Raw genomic sequence first — 11,929 nt, 5'->3', positions numbered from 1 at the left:
ACTGGAGGACCAACTATTTTAGTTTCCCTAAAAGAGGAGGACTAAAGTAGTGTTCTCTAGCACTTGGCATAGTGTCCAGCCCACAGCAAGCCTTTCATAAATGTATGTTAAATGTCTGAGTGTTCAAAATATGGTCATAATTTTGTAAGAAACCTTTAGATGGGGCAAAGGAATACATGGATAGTGGGTAGAATTAGGGAAAATAAAGGCAAAACTTGAATGAGTAAAGAAATTGAGTTTCATACAGTGGATCACAAGAAATTTTTAAAGCTTTTGAGCCAAAGTAAGTTAAAAGTCCATTTAAGTTCCTTTCCTGGAAGGAACTATTTGCCATTCACCAATGCAGGGACGTGAATCATTTCTTGTGCCACTGGTGTATGGTGACCTGGGCATTAGGGATGTGACCAAACAGAAGTAACCTAGTTTGTGCATAACTCAAAGGCCGGCAGGTTTGCAGAGGTAGTGGGTCTCACTTTTTCATTCTGGAGAACCACTTTTATTATTTCTTACTTTTGTGTACACCAAATTTAGATAAGCACTACTCTTTTTTTTTTTTTTTTTTTTTTTTTTTTTTTTGCCAATGATATAGATAATAAAGCCATTACTCCTCTTCCAGTTTTCAAGCAATTTGTGCTCAGTTACCTTATTAGTGAATGGGAGAAGGGTAGTGCCCATTTGGCTCCAAGGTGATAACTCTCCAGGAGAAGGCAAAGGCACTTGCTCTTTTCTTTGGTGGGCTTTCAGGTTCATGTCTAGTGATAATATAACATCATTAAGCATTTCAAGTGTCTAAACTCTCTCAAAGACCCAGGTGCCTAAGGACCCAGGTCAAAGGTTGGCACAATTGCTTGGGATGACCAAGAGCTCTAGGCACTGTGAGTGCAGTTTGAGTGACATAAATGAAAGAGAATGCAGCATGGTGCACTCACACAGTCAGTATTCTTCTGAAATCATAGGTGGTTTTGGTGCCTTTTAAAAAGAGGCCAGTGAAATAGCTTTATCTGGATTCAATTTTCTACCTTAGCCTACGTGTTAGTTCTTGACACAAGGGGGCGTATGTGAGAAAGGATAGAGGTCTGGTCTTTGTTCTTCTGAAGCTTATTTTACAGATTTTTCTTAAGACAGAGGAGCCCATTGCCAAGAAAGCTTTGGGGGGAACTGTGCTGAACATTGCTTTCATGGCTTAAAAATGTCAGCCACACCTTACCGTCTGCAAATCTGGGGACAACTTTTTTCCTGAGTGTAACAGGAATTCAACAAACACACACGTTCCAAGTGTGCCAGTTACAGTAATTCAAAGGAAAGAATGGTAAAAGAAAACAACAACAACAAAACCTGTCTAAACTTGTATACTTCAAAGTAGTGTATCATCTCCTATTGTCTCTCGCTAATTATTCATTTGCTCTTTTAAAAAGCCATGGTTTATGTTGCTAAGTGCTGTGACAGGCTATAAAAAGATACACACAAAACACAGTGCTGGCCTCAAGTTAGTTGTGAGTTTAATAATTGCTACAGTGAAGGGAAGCATGGGACCAAGAAAACACACCTGCGGGGCTTCTGCTAGTGGGCATGAAGCTCTGTCAATGCTTTCCTCTGGGAGAATAGGTAAAAGGTAGAAGGGGACTTGGCAGATGGTAGTTGTGTGCAGATGGCAGTAGCACATGCAAAAACTGGGAAGTATGTGTGAGAGAGCCTTCCTCATGCAGGAACAGGGACAGTGGCAGTGAATTGAGCATAGGTTCAGAAGATGAGGTCAGAAAAGGTGAGGCTGACCCTCAGTGAGTAAGAAGCACATTGGGCAGGGCGGTGGTGCTACAGGTCTGCCTTTAATCTCAGTACTCAGGCAGAGGCAGGCAAATCTCTGTAGCCAGCCTGGTCTACAGAGCTAGTTCCAGGACAGCCATCTAGAACTACAAAGAAGATAGTGTCTTGAGACAACCCCCACTTCTCCAAAAAATAGGGAGATATTCACCAGGGGAGCCATTCACCTGGGGAGTGACACTGAGAAAGTCTTTGCCCAGTCTTCTTAAGTAGGCTTTTCTTTTAGGAGTCAGGGCTATATTTTTTCACCAAGGTCCCCTGTTGAACCTACCACCTACTTTGGAAGCCTTGGTGACTCCTTTTCTGAGCAAGGACACATTCTTTCTCTGTAGAGATTGAGCCCCAGTTCAGAATACCATCCTCATTGTACTGCTTGGATTTACAGTGTTGTAAAACTACTATCTCTATCTAATTCCATCCCTGGCCAAGTTAAACACCTTTTCTTTTAAGTAGGTTTTCCCTCCTCTCAACCTCTGGCTAACACCAAGCTGTAGTCTGCCTCTATGGATTTATCTATTTTAGATATACCATATAAATGGAACTCTTGATAGGTGACATTTTTCGCATACCTTTTTCACTTTGCAAAATGTTTCAGGTGTTCATCTATGTTTCAGCATGTATCAGTCTTTCATGCCAAATATTTCTTTATATGCATCTATAATTATACACTTTCCATTCATTTACTGATTAATGTTTGTTATGTTTCTATTTTGGCTATTGTATATAGGCTTGATATGAACACGCATACATACATACTTTATCTCTTTTTAGTTTTTTGGCTGTACATGTAAGAGTGAAATTATAAGGTTATATGATAAACTGTTTTTAAAAGATTTATTTTTGTATATGAGTGCTCTGACTGCATATACCTGCATGTCAGAAGAGGGCATCAGACCCCAGTACAGATGGTTGTGAGCCACTATGTGGTTGCTGGGAATTGAACTCAGGATCTCTGGAAGAGCACACAGTACTCTTAACCACTGAACCATCTCTCCAGCCATTCTGTTTAACTTTTTGAGGAAAGATCTAGTTCTCTTTGTCTCTCCTATAGGAGATATATGTATGTTTGATAAAGAAGAAAAACAACCTTTTATTTAGTTAATTTATTTTGTGTGTGTATGTGTTTCATGTGCCACTTCACAGGTGGTAGAGAACAACTTTTTGACTTGGGTTTCTCTTTCCACCATGGGATCCAGAGATGAAACTCAAGTCAGAGGCTTGCACAGTAAGTGTTCCTACCTGCTGAGCCATCTCACTAGCTCCAAACTAGCATTTTTCTTAGCCATATAGTTTGTGTGGTTTTAACTTTATTTTAGAAACTTTTAAACCTGACTCACCAATTACAGCTACCTCACTAAATATAGTCACCCCAATTATAATTACTTTACTAATTATGGTTACTTCAGTGGGGCAAATACTGACCTAGGAATTTAAAGGATTAGAAGCTAGGAACTCTTGGGCCATGGACTCTAATCTCTAGAACACAATGCCTAGTAGCAATGATTTCTCCCACTGTATAGATGCATAAACTGTAGCTCAAATGATCAAGAACTTGTTTAGTGCTACACAACTTCTGTGGATGGGATCTAAAGTTTTGAATGTCTACCTCCAGAAAAGGTCTTTCTCCTATTCTGTGTGACCTTTCTCAAGAACTTCCTGTTCTGTTTTTATCTACTGTGCTTGGTTTCAGGATTTCTACAGTGAGACAGAGTTATTTGGGTTAAAGGAACTTCAACTGAGAAAATACCTCTATCAGATTGGCCTGGGGGGAGTATCCAGTTTCCTCTGGGTGGTGCCACTCCTGGGCAGGTTGTCCTAAGTTGTTTAAGAAAATAAGCTGAGCAGGTCAGGGGAACAAGCCAGTAAACAGCTTTCTTCCATGGTCTCTGCTTCAACCTCTTGCCTTGAGTTCCTTTGATGATAGACTGTAATCTGTAAACTGAGTAAACCCTTTCCTCTCCAGGCTGGTTTTGGTCAGTAATCAAACCAGAACATTATATTGGGGAATAGTCAGTTGAGAATTATTTAATTGCAATTTTAGATTGCTAGAAAAGGGATTCTGGATTTGTCACCTGACATTTAATTGATAACTATGGTTATGTGTCAGGGCCACACTATACAGCCTGAGATGACCCAGGAGGAAGTGGATTGAGAATTCCTTATTGAAAGAGCTGGGTATTTGCACATAGAAGACAAAGATATGACAAAGACATTCTACCACTAACTTTTATAAGAATGAATAAAAAACATAGATAAGAGAATTAGAAACATAGAAAATTGTGGTGCTCCAAGCTCCTATGGATTGGGGAGTGGAGAGGGGATGATATTCATGAGACACTAAAAGTAGCCTGAGAACAGCATGTTGCGTATACTCTATACTCCTGACGATGGTCCTTCATTCAGAAGTGGTGCTCTTTTCTCCAGAACCTGAGGGACACAAGTACCATTGCTCAGCTCCCAGCAGCTACAGAGACATCGGCAGGACTGTGGGCATCTTCAGTCCACAGGATTATATGGATCTTTCAGTCCTGTGATACACTTAACCCTTTAGGGATGGACTTAGAACTACAAATGGGAAAGAGTGTAGGCTTTGATTTTTAATTTTTTTCTTATTTATTTATTTTTATTAATTACATTTTATTCACTTTGTATCCCAGCTGTAGCCCCTTCTACCTTACCCTCCCAATCCTACCCTCCCTTCCTCATCTCCTCCCATGCTCCCCAAGTCTCCTGATAGAGGAGGTCCTCCTCCCCTTTCATCTGACCCTAGCCTATCAGGTCTCATAAGGACTGGCTGGATTGTCTTCCTCTGTGGCCTGGTAAGGCTGCTCCTCCCTCAGGGGGAGGTGATCAAAGAGCCAGTGGCTGAGTTCATGTCAGAGACAGTCCCTGTTCCTCTTACTAGGACATCCATTTGAAGACTGAGCTGCCATGGGCTACATCTGTGCAGGGGTTCTAGGTTATCTCCATGCATGGTCCTTGGTTGGAGTATCAGTCTCAGAAAAGATCCCTGGGCCCAGATTTTTTGGTTCTGTTGCTCTCCTTGTGGAGCTCTTGTCCCCTCCAGGTCTTTCTATCTCCCTCCTCTTTCATAAGATTCCCTGCACTCTGCCCAAAGTTTGGCTATGAACCTCAGCATCTGCTTTGATAAACTGCTGGGTAGAGTCTTTCAGAGGCCCACTGTGGTAGGCTCCTGTCCTATTTCCTGTTTTCTCCCTCTTCCAATGTCTGTCTGGTTTGCCTTTCTGAGTGAGAATTGATCATATTACCCAGGGTCCTCCTTTTTTTTTTAGTATGTTTATCCTATATTATATGTATGATATCCACTTATAAGTGAGTATATATACCATGTGTGTCTTTCTGCTTCTGGGATACCCTACTCCGGATGATCTTTTCTAGATCCCCATCATTTGCCTGCAAATTTCATGATTTCTTTGTTTTTAATTGCTGAGTAGTCTTCCATTGTGTAAATGTACCACAATTTCTGTATCCATTCCTCAATTGAGGAACATCAATTGGGTTGTTTCCAGGTTCTTGCTATTATGAATAAACTGCTATGAATATGCTTGAGCAAATGTCCTTGTTATGTACTTGAGCATATTTTGGATATATGCCTAAGAGTGGTATAGCTGGATGTTGAGGTAACATTATTCCTAATTGTCTGAGAAAGCACCAGATTGATTTCCAAAGTGGCTGTACACATTTACATTCCCACCAGCAAAGGAGGATGGTTCCCCTTTCTCCACAACCTCTCCAGCATGTATTGTCACTTGAGATTTTGATCTTAGCCATTCTGATGGGTGTGAGGTGAAACTTCAGGGTTGTTTTGATTTGCGTTTCCCTGATGACTAAGGACACTGAGCATTTCTTTAAATGTTTCTCTGCCATTTGATATTCCTCTATAGAGAATTCTCTGTTTAGCTCTGTACCCTATTTTTAATTGGATTACTTGATTTGTTGCTTTTTAACTTCTTGAGTTCTTTGTATATTCTGGATACTAGCCCTCTGTCAGATATAGGGTTGGTGAAGATCCTTTCCCAGGATGTAGGCTGTTGTTTGGTTCTGATGACAGTGTCCTTTGCTTTACAGAAGCTTTTCAGTTTTATGAGTTCCCATTTATTGATTGTTGCAGATGAGTGACTCCAAAAATTTAACCAGAGAACTTATTCAGCTGATAAACACCTTCAGCAAAGTAGCTGGGTACAAAATTAATGCAGAAAAATCAATAGCCCTCTTGTAAATGAAAGACAAAAGGGCTGAGAAAGAAATTAGGGAAACTACAGCCTTCACAATAGTCACAAATAACATAAAGTACCTTTGTGTGACTCTAACCAAGCAAGTGAAAGACCTGTTTGAAAAAAACTTCAAGTTTCTGAAGAAAGAAATAGAAGATATCAGAAGATGGAAAGATCTCCTGTGCTCAGATCGATAGGATTAACATAGTGAAAGTGGCCATCCTGCCAAAAGCGATCTACTGATTCAATGCAATTCCTATTAAAATACCAACACAATTCTTTACAGACCTTGAAAGAACAATTTTCAACTTCATATGGAAAAGCAAAATTGCTGAAACGATCCTTTTCAATAACAGATCATCTGGAGGTAACTCTGTCCCTGATCTCAAGCTGTACTACAGAGCAATAGTAATAAAAACTGCATGGTACTGGCATAGAAACAAAATGGTGGATCAATAGAATTGAATAGAAGACCCAGAAATAAACCCACACATCTACGGATGCTTGATTTTTGACAAAGAAGCCAAAACCATACAATGGAAAAAAAGACAGCATCTTCAACAAATGGTGCTGCTCTAACTGGATGTCTACACGTAGGAAAATGCGAATAGATCCATATTTATCACCCTGTATGAAACTAAAGTCCAAGTGGGTCAAAGACCTCAATATAAAACCAGACATACTAAACCTGTTAGAAGAAAAAGTAGGGAAGAGCCTTGAACTCATTGGCACAGGAGACAATTTTCTGAACAGAACACCAACAGCACAGGCTCTAAGATCAACAATCAAATGGGATGCAGACTTCTTTAGATGTCATTCCTTGGGGCAATTCCATGCTTTGTTTTCAGGATATCTAGCAGTCCAGCAAACCAGTAAACCAGCAGCAGCAGCAAATGAAGCAGCAGAACAAATCAGCAAACCACCAAACCAGCAATCCAGCAATAGCAAAAGCAGCAACAACAATCAGCAGCAGCAACCTCCTTGAAGCATTTCTCTCTAGGAGCATCTTGAAACATAATGTTCTCTTTCTCTCTCTGTCTGTCTCTCAGCTCCTATTTATACCTTTTCAGAGGCTACACCAGGGTATTTTTCTGCTGGCAAAAAACATGCCCCCTGCACAAGGTAGTTTTTAGCTGGCAAGATCACTTGCCCTCTTGTGAAGCTGTTAAGAGTTGTGGACAAAGCATTCTGGATCCCACCCTTGAGACTACAGCAAAACATATCCACACAACACAACCAAAACTTCCACTACGAAAGACTATGAGTTCTCTACACTTCAAAACTAAGAAGGACGCAAAGCAGACGTGTAGAACGTGGGCCCTGAAGAGGCCTTGAGAAAGATCTTAATGTGCAGTTAGGATGACAACTGAGGACCTTCTGCTGCAGCAATGCTGCAGAAACATCTTTAGATATACTCAGTCAAGATCAAATGGTTTTACCGAAATATGCCTTTCTACCAGACTGTGATGGTTGCATTTGAGTTTATAGATAAATGTGCTTAAATTTTTCAGTTACTCTTAGCAAATTTATTCCATAGTTTGGGTTTGTTTATGGCTTTAAAGCCGTTCTAAGATCCCAAACCTTGAATCTTGCTGGTAAGATTGAGGAGTCCAGCATAGGCATACCTATTACACAGCTTGCCATGTAAAATGGAATTGAATAAAACATTTTCTCCATATTCAAGGTCTTGATGGGCACACTATTTGTGTTGCTTTGTTCATCAAATAGGTGCCATAATGTCAGCATGGCTTCTGACAAAAGAGCCAGCTCTTGAGATGATGGGCACATGCAAAAAGTTTAGTTATTACAGTTTGAATAGAAAGCTGCCTTCACAGGCTAGTGTGTTGCAGGCTTCATTTCTACTAGTGATTCTATTTTAGAAGATGTAAACTTTTAGTAGGTGAGATCAAGTTGGAGGAAGAAGCTCGCTGGAGGCATGTACTTGAGCCTCACTTCTTCCTACCTATCTCTTTCTGCTTTCTGGCTGCCTTCAGTGAACAGCTTTGTTCCACCGTTCTTTCAGGATGAAGTTCTCCCTCACTATAGCCCGGAAACAAGGCTCGCTGAAACCATGAGACCACATACATCTTTCCTCCTCCCAAATTCGTTCTCTCAGATATTCATCATAGTAATAATATGCTAATCATTAGTCTTCCTGGTTTCACTTTACCCAAATAATTATCTAGGCTCCCCCTTAAAGTTCTTAGAACATTGAAAAAGAGAATTAGAATTCTTGTCCTTCTGTAAGTGTAGACATTGAAGGGTATTCATAGATGCCTCTGCAATATGAAGCCCATGACTTAGGAGCAGAGTCAGTTTCTTCAGAGAAAGTTCTAATGAGGAGCACCTCTTGGAACCAATATTCCTTTTGCTTACAAGATGGTCAAAGTGCAGTTATGGTAATTGAGGACTGACTAAAGCAACTGATGGTTCCATTTGAGGCAGAAGGGAAATCCCCACCCTCTTTCTTTTGCAGACACAAATGGAATCACTATGAAGCTAGAGCAGCTTGCTTTTAGCTAGTTCTTTTTTATAGTGTATCTAGGGTTAGAGCAAGGCCCTGTATGGAAAGGCCCATTGGGCTTGCTGGGTTGCCAACCTGGAGGTCTGTCTTTATTATTGTTGGGTTCTTTGATATCCACCCACAGCCACAGATGCCCACACAGTGTCCACATTAGGTGCAGAGCACTCAGACATCAAGCTATTCTTGTCAGAGGCTTGAGATTTCTCAGACATGCCACAGGGCAAATGACATAGAGTACCTGTTCAGCAATGTTTTAACAAGGGCAAGGTGAGGGCAACAGCCCTTCAACAATAGGGTTCCCTGGGGAGTAAGAGGACTGTAGGAAGGAAAAATTGCACATGCTGAACAATGACTCTGTCCTAGACACTGTGCCATTTCCCATATACCATTTCAGGTAGGAAGCAGGGTAGTTGGAGCCCCGTGGATGAAATGATATGAAAGTTGGGAATCAACTAGGAGCATGGTCCTTTGAGGCTGTGCTGAAGTCCTGAAACTCATATCGTGGTTTTCTGCCTGTGGAGTAGGGACTAGCAAAGATCAGACAAAAGCAGAACCAAAGCAGATTCCAAACCTGACAGCCACTTGTGAACAGTTGGGGAATGCTTTGACAAAGATAGTAGCAGGAGCTTAGGGAAGCTTGGGAATACATTTGTTTCCTTCTCATAGAGCATTGTGGGAATGGACCAGGGGAACAATAATAGTAAGAAGTAAAGAGCAAGACTCTAGAGTCTAGAGGATCTTCTGTATTGCATGGAGAAGTCTGGTCTTTCTCTTTGGGCTGCAGGAATATACTAGAAGGTTTAAAAATGTGTCTTTTGGAACTGGACTATCATTCTGGCCACCAGTGGAGATGGGAGAGTAGGTGCAGAGGGAGAAGGTGTTGGTGGACAGCACACTACATGCTTTGGAAGACTCACGGTAACCACTGTTTAGCTGCTAGGTAGAAATATACCTGTATTGGACAGCATGGTTACAGCCTGCCTTTTGGAACACCTGGAAATGGGACTTGAATGTGACCAGGCTTCTTGTTATTTCCAATTTTTACTGTATTCAGCTTTTCAGCTCTGAGATATATTAATAATTGAGGTGATGCTGTCTGGAACAAGGTAAATTTCTTATAAACTGTGATGTTGGACAAGTTACTTAAGCTTACTGTGTCCATTTCTTCATCTTTAGACAAGAATGAGCTCATCACTAACCTCCTGGGCTTGTTATAAGGACTAAGTTAGTCCTGGAGGCTCAGCATGGTGCCTGAGACAGAGAAAGTTCTTACAAAGTGTCAGGGTTATTGCCATTATTTTTATTATTCTATTTCAGAGATTTTTCCAGATGGTGGGAAAATGGGCTATAAGTTGTGTTATTATGTTTTACTTCAGTCATCAGAATGAGGATGAGTTTTCTCTAATTCTTTGTCTAAAACCCACAGGGAAAAGCCTCATAGACTACTTGAGTTTGATTTCATCCCTACATAGTCCAGTGGTCTATCCCTGTGAGAACGTCGTAGGCCAAACATCCCACTTCTAAGAAGCTTTGACTCACGACTGTAATACAAGGGCCACAAGGATGAGTCCTTGACTATATAAAAGAGAGAAAGTAGAATCTCAGCTTCCCAGGGTGACACTTCAAGGCTCAGAGGCACACTATTGGATTCTAGTGGACAGCAATGTTTTTGTTGTTGTTTGTTTGTTTTTAAGAGCAACTGCTAAGGCCACTGGGACTTCTGCGCTTGGGTGTGCTCCGTAGTTTCATATTACCGGCACAGAAGTCAGAAACAAACATAATAGAAATGTTTTGACTAGATCAGGCATGTACAAAGGAGTGTAGAAATAAGGGGGGCTGATTCTTGGGGGCCCAGTCAATTCTCTGGCCCTCAGACCTTCAACTTCTACTTGACAAGTGGAGCCTGATTCCAAGCACCTAACTAACTGCTCCAGTCTTGCTCTCTTGGTTCTTGGTTACCTCCTGTACATCCATCCTTCACCCTCTTTTAACTTTTATGACCTACACCTCCTGATTGCCCTATGCCCATCTAATTAAGTTTAGGAACTAGATCACAGACATGGCCATTCCTTTATTTTTTTTAAGAGGTACAGTGAAGATGAAGGTGGGAATGGGAGCTTGATCCTCCATCTTCTTTCTCCAGGAGTTCATTTTACCAAACCTGATCACTTGGTTCAATCGGTGACTTAGCTGTGAATCAAACTCTGCTCCAACAAAACTTCAAATTAGTTAATGTTCTGAATATTTATGATGGTTTGAAAATGGTCAAAGTTAATAATGTAGAACTCTGTAAATGTCTACGGAACTTATTTATTCCCCTCTACAGATGTGGAATAAATTACTTCTGCCTATAGTGACTGAAGGGTTTGTACAGGTGGCATTTTAGCTGAGCCATAGAGGATGGGCAGGATATTGACAAGGCAGGAGAGCAGTATGGAGCATCAGAATGAGGGAGGCACAAGGGTCAGGGCATAACATATTAGAGATATGAGGAAGATCAGATATTTCTGAACCTTAGGATGAAGAGGTGAGTGAGAGGTAAAGCTGTAACACAACTAAACCCCACAATTCCCAAAAGAGCATTCTCCTCTTCAACAGCTGGCTGCAGGTAGCAATTTCTTGCTCCTTGATCTGTTGTGAGCAGGGAATGACAGCATCTCTTAGGAAGAGACAGAGTCAGTGGAGATCTTGTCTGTTTTGTTATCCTTATAGAAGTCAGGCTGATTGTGACGAGCAATGGTTCCGGCTCATGTTAGGTTTAAAATCCATCACCTCTGAGGATGTTTACTCACCCTTGGTGCACTAATGAGAAGATGCTCAGAGTAGTGTGCAGTGGACAGCTTGGGACAAAGATGAGACGCCTTTCAAGTGTTCTTTCCCAAACATCACTGTCTTTGTATAAAACCCCTAGAAACACAAGCATCTGCCACTTAAAATTAGATTAGCAGGCTCTGATTGACAGTGACTATACACTTTATTGTTTCTCTAAAAGGGAGGGGCCCATCCAGGTTCCAACCAGGGCCTGGAGCAGAACAAGTTCATAATAGAGGTTAGGTAAACTGAACTGCAAGAAAACGTGTAGGAGTTTTCAGTTGTAGAAATAACTCTGGACTGTGCAAGGTCAAAGCAACATGAGACATTGTGAAGTATCATCTAGAGAATGTACTTAGAAACAATGTAATCTGTTCCACTTGTCTAAGTGAGAAGCTATCAAAAAAGCATCTATGGAATTCAGAATCACTGGAAATGACAAAGAAACAGAAATTAATTTGAGCTTCCAGGAATTGTTACCCAGAATCACACTGCAGAGTAAAGGCTTTCACCCAAGCAGGAAGCTGATGCTACAACT

Source organism: Meriones unguiculatus, chromosome 14 (assembly GCF_030254825.1).
Source record: "Meriones unguiculatus strain TT.TT164.6M chromosome 14, Bangor_MerUng_6.1, whole genome shotgun sequence".
Taxonomy (NCBI): domain Eukaryota; kingdom Metazoa; phylum Chordata; class Mammalia; order Rodentia; family Muridae; genus Meriones; species Meriones unguiculatus.
This window is presented reverse-complemented; position numbering follows the sequence as displayed.